At 45.1% G+C, this 10,952-nt stretch overlaps 1 pseudogene; it reads right to left on the bottom strand.

Annotated features, from left to right (window-relative positions):
* Nucleotides 1-10,570, bottom strand: LOC712575 (transcriptional coactivator YAP1-like; annotated as a pseudogene).
* Nucleotides 10,571-10,952: the final 382 nt, after the last annotated feature.

Genomic DNA, 10,952 nt, shown 5'->3' with positions numbered 1-10,952 from the left:
CTACTTCTCTTTGCTTCTATGACCGGGCATTGCTGCAGAAAGGAAGAAATATGGAAGTGACTTCAGCTTTGATTTTTTTCCTTCTGGAAGCCTGAAAACTCCAGTTTGCTTCTCTGAGCCCTTTTCCTGTTGCAGAACTAGGGTGTGGACTACAGGTCCTACCTATGGAAGATGGAGGTAGATACTTCACAGGGAATACAAACAACCCAGACAATTCACACTTTTAGGTAACAGATACTTTCAAAGATGTACTTTCCTGCACCCATTAAAATTTTAGTCTCAGCCAGTCAGAAAACCTGGTGTCCTCATGCACTGGGATAACAGTGCAGTATGGCTCAGGCTCAGGTTTTGCTGGGCACACCACAGTAGGCCACACACTCTCACATGCAATGGCTTCAGGTATGGACCAGGGTCTTTCCCCCTAACTGGCTTTGGTTATGATGTTGTAGGTCATCATTCTTCTGGCCTTAATATGAGAGAAGAAGGGGTGTGGAAGAATTTGTCTCCAAGTGAGAGCATCCAGGGTGAAGAGTGTGGGAATAAGGGTCATTAGCACAAGAGAAGAGGTAGGTGATATCCAAGGCATGTAGTAATGGCATAAAGGTGGAATGTTGCTCTCATTCTGCTGAAGTGGGCACCATGGAAACCTTGGTGCTACCAGTCACCAGTCGAGCCACAAGCCCAAGAACAGCACCAGGCAGTATAAGGACATATAAGAATGACATCACTTCAGATAGTCCTGAGAATGAGACCTAGCCCTGTTTGGGGCAAACCACTCGCTGGGAGCAATAGTACCCTTCCTGCTTCCCTATCTGGGCTGATTGTAAGGAACAAGTGAAATCATGCACACCAATGTGCTTTACACCTGTAACACTCTGCCCCAAGAAGCTATATGCCCTTTTGAAACTTCCTAGATGTGGACAGAAACATTAAATTTCTGCCTTTCTACCTTTTCCTTGGTCACCATTGCTGAGCACACGCTCCAGCCTCTCCCTCAGGCAGACACTGAGGCTGACGGACTTCTCCAGATGCTGGCGCAGGTTCTGGATCTCTTTTCCAGCAGGTCGGCCGCTACTGCAAACCACTAAGACATAGAAGAGGTAGGAGGTGGGGAAGCGTGATCATCCCTGGGCAGCTGTGGGGCCTGCTCGGCATCTCTCTGCAAGATCCCTACCTATCTCTATCCTTCTGTCAGCTTCTTCCTCTCTCTTGGGCATTCAGGAAACACCAGGCAACTTTACTTAAAGTCATGTATTCTAAATGCATACAAAGTGCTACCATTTTAAAAATTAACTGGAAAGTAGAGAAACCTAAAAAAGGATACATTCCACTACCACACTATTGTAAATGTTATGTTTGGGTGTGTGTATGTATATAAAAGAGAGAGCAGATAATCAAGATTTAAATATGGTGGTAAAAAAAAAAAATAGGAAATGAAGATTTTACCAAAACAACTACAATAACCATCCCAAGCTACAACTATGAACAGATTCACTATTATGGTCATTTGCCTAGGTTCTGGCAAAACCAACCAACCAACAAACTACCTCCCACCCCCACCAAAAAAAAAAAAAACCAGCAAAACAAAACAAAATGCACACCCACAAAATTATCCACCAAAATCTATACTAGAGTATGTGGCAATAATTAATATATTTCTATGGAAATTGTCTCGTGCCTTATAAGCTCCTAAAATAAAATCAAGGTCACTATGTGACTAATGATAGCACTAGGAGGAAAAGAAAATACTGAAAGTAAATCAGTCTTCAGCTTGGTTTCAGCTATCTCTTCAAATCAGCATTAAGTATTTAATATCAGATATAACGTTTTTGGCTTGTGAGACCAGTAAATCACGTTTTTCCACTGGCCAAAGGCAGCTGAAGAAACAATTGTTGAACAAACTAAATGCTGTGACATGAAGCATCTGACTTCTAAGTCTGCATATTAAGTTAAAATGATTGGTGAACATTTAACTGGGCAAAAGAAATGGCATCCATGTTCAGGAAGTCATCTGGGGTGCAAGGGACACTGTAGTTGCTCATGCTTAGTCCACTGTCTGTACTGTCATCTCGAGAGTGATAGGTGCCACTGTTAAGGAAAGGATCTGAGCTATTGGTCGTCATTGTTCTCAATTTCTGAGACATCCCGGGAGAAGACACTGGATTTTGAGTCCCACCATCCTGCTCCAGTGTTGGTAACTGGCTATGCAGTGCTATCTCCTGCCGAAGCAGTTCTTGCTGTTTCAGCGGCAGCCTCTCCTTCTCCATCTGTAGTTGCTGCAGTCCCATCTGTTGCCCCTGGTTTGGAGTTGTTGACACCCATGACGCCTCCCTGTGGGCTCTGGGGAGCCAGGGGTGGTGGCTGTGTCACTGGATCACTTTGATTGATTCTCTGGTTCATGGCTTTACCAAAATTAGGGTCAAACCTTGGGTCTAGCCAAGAGGTGGTCTTGTTCTTATGGTTTATATAGCACATTTCTCCATCCCGAGTCATGGCTTGTTCCCATCCATCAGGAAGAGGACCTGAGGCCAAGTTCATCATATTCTACTGCACTGGTGGACTGGTAGGGGCTGTAACGTTCATCTGAGACAGCAAGGACTTCCTGGGGTCCTGTCATGTTGTTGTCTGATCGACGTGGTTTAAGAAGTATCTCTGACCAGAAGAAGTCTTTGCCATCTCCCAATCTGCTGGCAGAGGTACATCATCAGGTATCTCAAAAGAAGACTGTCGAAGAGACTGAGCTGTGGGTGTAGCTGCTGGGCCAGAGACTACTCCAGTGGGGTTCAGGTTCAGTGTCCCAGGAGAAACAGCTCCCAACTGCAGAGAAGCTGGAGAGGAATGAACTCGAACATGCTGTGGAGTCAAGGCTCCTGCAGTGCCTGCATCAGTACTGGCCTGTCCAGCTGGCTTCGCCTAGTGGATCCCGCACCAGGGCAGCGAGCGGAGCTGCCTGCCAGTCCAGTGCCACGCGCCCGCCCTCCTCAGCCCTTGAGCGGTCGCGGAGCAAGGGACGGCGCCCGTCGGGGAGGCTTGGGCAGCGCGGGAGCCCATGGTGCGCGGGGAGCTCGGGCATGGCAGGCTGCAGGTCCCGAGCCCTGACCCGCGGGGAGGCGGCTGAGGCTCGGCGAAATTCGAGCGCGGCGCGGGCGGGCCGGCAGTGCTGGGGGACCCGGTGCACCCTCCGCAGCTGCTGGCCCGGGTGCTAAGCCCCTCACTGCCCAGGGCCGGCGGCGCTGGCAGGCCGCTCCGAGTGCAGGGTCAGCCGAGCCCGCACCCACCCAGAGTTCGAGCTGACCCGCAAGCGCCGCGTGCAGCCAAGGTTCCCGCTGGCACCTCTCCCTCCACTCCTCCCTGCAAGCAGAGGGAGCCGGCTCCGGCCTCAGCCAGCCCAGAGAGGGGCTCCCACAGTGCAGCAGCGGGCTGAAGGGTTCTTCAAGCGTTGCCAGAGTGAGCGCCAGGCCGAGGAAGCGCCGAGAGCTAGGGGCGAGGGTTGCCAGGACACTGTCACCTCTCATTAAGATAAGATGATACTGAATTGGGGGTATGTCTTAAATACAACATGACTGATGTCCTTATGAGAGGAGAGGAGACACAGAGATAAAGAGACACACAGAGAAGAAGACCATGTAACAACAGAGGCAGAGATTGCAGTGATGTGTCTACAAGCCAGGGGAACACCCCGAGAAATCACCAGAAGCTAGGAAGAGGGAAGGAAGGATCCTTCCCTGGAGCCTTCAGAGGGAGCATGGCCCTGCTGACACCCTGATTTCAGATGTCTCACCTCTAGAACTGGAAGAGAATACATTTCTGTTTTAAGACGCCCAGTTTGTGGAACTTTGTTTTGGAAGCCCTGGAAAACTAATAAAGCAATCCAAGGAATGAAGACTAAGGCAGATGTCATCAGACTCATTTCCCAAGGACTCACCATTTCACCCTAAAGTCACTGGCATTTCCCAGCCTATGACATATGCAGTAGTGGTTAGATGTAATATCTGAGCATCACAATACACACACAGGAAAAGTATGGGGCCCCTCTCCTAGCTCCCTTTATGATTCACCATGTGGGAATGATCCCAGAGAGGTACTTCAGAAATGTTTCTTCTCATAGCAGGACTTATAGCCAATCCTAGGAGTTCAGACAGTGAGGAGTGAAGCATTTTGTTGGTCTGTGAACAGGTGATTATTCATTCAACAGTATATGCCCTTGCCAGAAACACACCAGCTACTCCTTCCTGGGATTGTTCTACATTGAAGTTGCTGGAGGAGGAGGGGAAAGTGGCCTCCACTTCTAGACAATGTGCAGGTTCTAGACAGTGTTGCTTCCACTCCTGGTGGTTCTCACTGTGGCCTGGGCTGACTCTGGACCTGCAGTGAAGCTGAGGGGGTGTCTGCCTAAGGCAAGTGGTCATTTGGATTCCACCTAGAATGGCTTTTGACACTGCAAAAATAATTCTTATGTACAGCTCACATTGTCTGGCTCCTGTACAAAGAATAGCTAGTGTACTCTTGAATAGGCGATTGTAGAATCAGAAAACACATGGCATCTTACAGCTGATACTATGACAACATAGCCAGATCCTCTGGGCCCTTCATTACTGTCTCCCTTTGAGAGAAAAACCCAGCTGGAGTGGCAGGGCCATAATTCAGAGAAAAGTTTAAGAATCTTTCCCCTTTCAAGTATTATTATCAAGGGCTAAAGAATAGATAAGTTTCTCCTCTGAGAAGGTGGGAGTGAGGTTTCTGTTTGCCCGCAACAACATCACGTTCTTTTAGGAACTGCATATTTAAATCAGTATCCAGTAGGTCTCTCCTTCTCCAATTTATAAAATATCAGATACTAATTAGAATCACTCTGAAAGAGAGTAAGGAAAACTATGATAAGTCATTGGTACAATGCCTGACTTAAAGTAGGAACTCAATCAAAATGTGATTCCCACCCACAGTAGCCCCTCTGAAAAGACACTGACTTCAAACGGGAAAGAGAAGGGCTTCGATCTCCTTCAGGAAAGATAGTCATGGCAAAAAGTAAGGCTGGTGCTCTCTAGATGCATCACTCCAGAGGCCACACCTCACTGCAGGCAGTGGCAGGGATTGCAGGTAAGGGAAACATGGGCTTGCCCTTCTGCCATCTCTCGAGGCAGTGCTCAAGTTGAAACATGTGCCTCTGGGCAACTGAATCAAGGATGCACATGAAAGTCCCATTGGCCCCTTGAAATAGGTGATGTACATATCAAGGGCAGCTCACCTATTTACAGATTCTTAGATAGAAGTGTAATATGTATAAGGTCTTGTCCCATCTTCAGAGGCCAGAACTCTGTGCTGGGTGCACAGAGCAGAAAAAGTGGAATGAGAAAAACACTGGCTCCATAAGCCTAGCAAAAGAGGTGCTGAGAAGGAGTGAGCACCCTCTGTATGCAGCCCCTGACTTTTCAGACTTCAGAGTGAAATACTCAGAACCTGAGCTTTGAGTCAGGTAGACTCAAAGTATATGTTACCCCAAGCTGCTTTGATCTAGTACTTAAAGTAGGAACTCAATCAAAATGTGATTCCCACCCTCTTTCAAATCTCGTTTATCTCAGAAAATCAGTTTACTCTCAACCATGGCCGTAGGAGGTTCTAAGTTTTATCAGTAATAGTGAACTCCTGGAGTGATGCATCTGGAGACCACCAGCCTTACCTTTTGCCACGACTATGTTTCCTGAGGGAGATTGAAGCCCTTCTCTTTTCCATTTGAAGTCACTGTCCTTTCAGAGGGGCAACTGTTTATCACCACTTCGTCTTTGCTTTTTGAACCAAAATTTCTAGAACAGTCAACCTGTAGTGCACTGGCAAGTTGCTTTGTCTTCAGTAAGTTCCTCAACTTTGCTGAGTCTCAGTGTCCTCCACTAGAAAAGCAGAACACCACTATCTACTTGAGGGGATCACTGTGTCAATTAAATGAGGCAACATATGTATAGTGGTCAATAATGTGAGCATAATAGGTGCTCAATCAATGAGAAGTTCTTGTCTTTCATTGGCTGCTATAATCTTAAAGGAAACATTTTGCTGCTTTGCTCCTCATTGTGAAATGAGAAATGAGAATAGTACCAGATCAAAACCCATTATGGGCCGGGCATGGTGGCTCATGCCTGTAAGCCCAGCACTTTGGGAGGCTAAGGCAGTTGGATCACCTGAGGTCAGGAGTTCGAGACCAGCCTGACCAACGTGGTGAAATCCTGTCTCTACTAAACATATAAAAATTAGACGGGCATGGTGGCAAGCACCTGTAATCCCAGCTACTTGGGATGCTGAGGCAGGAGAGCCACTTGAACCCGGGAGGCAGAGGTTGCAGTGAGATCATGCCACTGTACTCTAACCTGGCAGACAACAGCAAAACTCCATCTCAAAAACAACAACAAAAAACCATTATGGGTCATTCATTGTCTAAAATAACCAATTTAGAAAAAACATCAGATACAGCCAGGGACTAAACATAATTTATTGGTATTGTCCACATTAGGATTTGATTCATACTGGCCTAAAACTTCAAACACTTTTTTCAGGAGGAAAATTAAAGAGAAAACTGAGCAGGGGAAAATGAAAGTCTGGTTTAAAACTTAATCTCCTCTTCCCATCTCTACCAAGGCTACACCAAGGACCCTCCCAGGGAATTCTCAGGAGGGACATGTTGGCGGTGTTAGTAACAGAATCAGCTTGAATCTCACAGTATGTCCCCATTTACTGATGGTTTAGAGGGTGTTATAGCAAACTTATTAGGATGATGGATGGGGTCTGTAAATTCACAAATGATAAAAGATGATTTAGTAGTGAACTAAAAATAGGAACTGTGGCTGTTTACCCCAGGGATTCCAGGATCAGGTGCACAATGTTAGCAACACTCATGTCCCTAGTTTGAAAGATGACATAATTGTGTGCCCTGAAGAGGAACTACTTGCCCCCTTTCTCCCCTTCCCAACTCATGCCCAATGCCCCCCAAGTCCAACACCATGTATGTGCCAGAGAGGATAGCGTGACTGATGACATGTGAGACGGAATGGAGACAAGCTACCCGAAACCCTTGGGGCTTATGCTCAGCACCGAGTACTGGAGCTGTGTCCAACCAGGTACATCATGGTGGATCTACAGGGCCCGGCTGCAAAGATGCCACCTCTTGGCCTAGACAATGTGTGAGCACCGAAAAACTGGAGCCATGTGGGTACTCACTGACTACAGTCACTGAAGGACGCACTTCCTGCCTGTCAAGTCGCAGAGATATGCTGTTCAGCGAGTGATGTGAGGCAGACCAGGTGTGGCTGCTGCACCAGATCTGAGGCTTAGTCTGGGACTGGGCAACCCGCTTGGTCTCTAGGTCTTCCGTCACTTTACTCATATTATGCATCTTCCTCAAGATACTAGTGGGGTAAGAAAGAAGAAAAAATAAAGGCCACCTAGTGCCACAGATGTACTAATTGGAGGCTCACAAGGAAAAGTAAATGGGAGGTCAACAGGATCATTCCTTCAGAGGAGAAGCCAAACAATTCATCTCTGTTTAGGGATAGATTATGGAGGGAAGGCAGGGGGCAGGGAGAGCAGCAGTTGTCCGGTGCATTGGCTACAAACATCCTAAGGAAAAGAGAAGCCTTAACGGGCCCTTTAAATAACACTCATGCATCCTTCACAAGACACCCAGAGACCCATAAGAGTTCAACTCCAGGTATGGGCATGGTAGTGCATGCCTGTAATCCCAGCAATCTAGGAAGCCAAAGCAGAATTGCTTGAGCCCAGGAATTCAAGATCAAACTGAGAAACATAGCGAGAAACTCTCTTTAAAAAAATAAAAATAAAAAAAGAGCTGAGTGTGGTTGTGTCCACCTGTAGTCCCAGCTGCTCGGGAAGCTGAGCAGGAGAACTGCTTGAACCGGGGAGGCGGAGGTTGCAGTGAGCTAAAATTGCACCACTGCACTCCAGCCTGAGTGAAAGAGCAAGACTTCACCTTAAAAAAAAAAAAGTCTACTTCATTTTGCCAGTGTTAGTTGTGTCTGGATATGATTGATGATTAATTAATAAACAATCAGAATGATCCTCCTCATTGTCATTTTCCTCTGCATTATTTTTGAAAGCAACCGTGCTGATGTTTTGCATCTTAAATTAGTTTTGCTTCTTCTAAGAATTCCTGTAGATGGACTCATGGAGTATGACCACTGTTGTGTTCAGTTCTTTCTTTCTGCATAATGTCTCTGAGTTTTATTCACATTGTTGAGTATATCAGATGTTCATTCCTTTTTATTGCTGAATAGTATTCCATTGAATGAATATACCACAATTTATTTACCAGTGTCCTGATAATAGACACTTGGGTTGTTTGTAGTTTTGGCTATTGTGAATTAAGCTGCTATGAACGTTCTTGTAATAATTTGTGTATGTGTGAGTGTGTGTGTGTGTGTGTGTCTGTGTGTGTACATATGTTTCAAAGTCTCTTGAAGAAATATCTAGGTGAAGAATTGCTAGGGAAAAGAAAGATGTTTATGTATAAATTTATAGGAGACTGTTAAACCAAAGTGATTATAACACTTTACATTCCCACTAAAAATGTATGAGTTCTGGGTGTTCCACATCTTCACCAAGATTTGGTGTTTTCTGACTTTATAATTTTGCCATGCTAAAATGGTGGAGTGGTATCTCAATCTTTAGTTTTATTTCTCTCACAACTAATGATATTGAGCACTCTTTTATGAACTGACTGGCCACTAGTGTATTTTCCTCTCCGACGTGTCTGTTTAAGCTTTTGCCCATTTTAAAGAAACGGGTGTTTCCATTCTAATACTGAATTGTAGGAGCTAATTATATACTCTGGATACACGTTCTTGGTCAAATATGTTTTGTGAATATTTTCTCCTAGTCCATGGCTTGCCTTTTCACTTACTTAATGGTGTCTTTGGATGAAAAGACATATTTCATATTGATAAGCCTAATTTATCATTTTTCTTTTACTTATTTCTCGGTCTAATATTTAGAAAATATTGCTTTCTGCCAAGTCATAAAGACATTTTCATGCGTTTTCTTCTAAAACTTTATAGTTTATATGGTTTGTTCTGTGATCCAACTCAAATTAGCTTTTGTGTATGTCTTGAGGTGGGGATTGAGATTTTTGTCCTCGGTAGTAGATATCTAGTTGGTCCAGCACTATTTGTTGAAATGACACTTCTTCCCCATTATATTGCTTTAGTGCCTTTTTTGAAAAAAATCAATTGGCCATATAACAAGGATCTGTTTTAGGTGTCTCACTTCAGTTTCATTTATTGATATGTATATCATAACACATATCAGTGTGGAAAAAGAGAGAGCTCTGCATGTCCTTTTAGTCACGTTCACACTGTTTTGTTTATAGTAATAAACAGCTTAATAGTAAGTCTTCCAGGTTTGACTTTTTCACACAGCTCAATAAACCTGAAATGTGTACATCCTGTGGTGCCACCAAGAAAATCAAGACATGCTGTCATTTAATCTCTCTCATTTCACTAGAGGACACATGCTCTCACAAATAATGGTTGACCCCTTGGCCAAAGATCCTCTATTGTACTCTCTGGAGAAAATAAATCTCCAGTTACCTTAAGAGTTGATCTAGAGGTAAAATGTCTGCAACATTCAGCAATGAATTTAGATTTTCCTTGAAAAAAAAAGTTCATTTTCAAGGGTTTTGTTTGTTTGTTTGTTTGTTTCGTTTTTTTTGTTTTGTTTTGTTTTTGCCATAGCATTTTTTTTTCTGTTACTTAGTAGCATGAAGTACAATGTTTGGTTTGCAATTTCTGTTCTTTGTAGGAAGAAAAACTTTAGTGGAAACAACCAGTACTTAAAGACCATTTTATGAGGCTGTCATTCACATATTCTCTCTTTTGCTGTTTTTGTTAAAATGGTATAAAGTGTGCTTTATATGCTTTCTGTATATTTTTTGGGATGTGTATTTAAATTAAAAACTTAAAATTAAAATATTCATCCTAGACTCAGATTAAGTTCCACCAACAGTACACTTAAAATAGGATGGGCCCAACCTAATCGTAGAACCTACCTGCTAGAGGTGTGTAGTTGATGTGTGAGAGGCATTCTCAACAGCATTTGTGTTCCCTGGTGTAGTAATTTTCGTGTTCCTCCCACCCTTGAAAGTCCTCGACTTACAACCCATCTAGAACATTTCCTCTGCTAAGATTTTAAAGTATTCTTTCTTCAAGTAAGGGCAGTTTTTACTGAGTTATCAGTTGCATTCTTGGAATTCATAGAAAGCTTGGGGAGAAACAATCCAAAGGCACAAGTTCAAGTGCCCAACGGGGCGGAGAAGGGACTGCATACTCACTAGTTGCCAGGGCGAGGTTGTCCGCCTTGCCTGCTTTGGCTGAGACTGGAGATGGAAACTCCATTCAACAGCGACTGGAGGACTGAAACAGAGTGCAAGAGCGCGGCTGCCCTTCGCCTACCGGTCCCTCCCTGCCTTGGCGCCTTCGGAGTTGCAACAGAGCAACGCCCCGGACTGACCCGGGGCGTTGCTGGAGCCGGCAGGAACTGCAAACTCATCGCGAGCGTCCCAGCACTCCTGCATCTGCGCCTCGCGGACTCCTGGTCAATTGAATACCCGGTCCCCCGCCGAGCTTCGCCGCAGGTCACAGGAAAGGGGTGCAGGGTTGCGGGCGCGCAGAGAGGACCAGGCCCTGCCCCTGGCCCCCGAGAAGACAGGCCCAGAAAGGCTGATTTTGACCTGCAGGGCCAAAGTCAAACGGCGGCCCCAAACCCTAACGTCTGGGCGAGCCGCGGGGAGCGAGTTGAAGCGATCTCTATGCCTCGCTTGTCGTTTGCCCAAATTCAAAGACCAAGAAAGAGAATAATTGTGTGGATCAAAGTCTGCAATTAACCAAAAAAGAAACATGATCCTTTGTTAGCTTGCTTAGGAAAAAAAGGAAGGAAAGAAAGAAGGAAGGGAGGGA

Source organism: Macaca mulatta, chromosome 1, assembly GCF_049350105.2.
Source record: "Macaca mulatta isolate MMU2019108-1 chromosome 1, T2T-MMU8v2.0, whole genome shotgun sequence".
NCBI lineage: Eukaryota > Metazoa > Chordata > Mammalia > Primates > Cercopithecidae > Macaca > Macaca mulatta.
The sequence above is the reverse complement of the archived record's forward strand: the minus strand, read 5'-3'. Positions and strand labels throughout refer to the sequence as shown.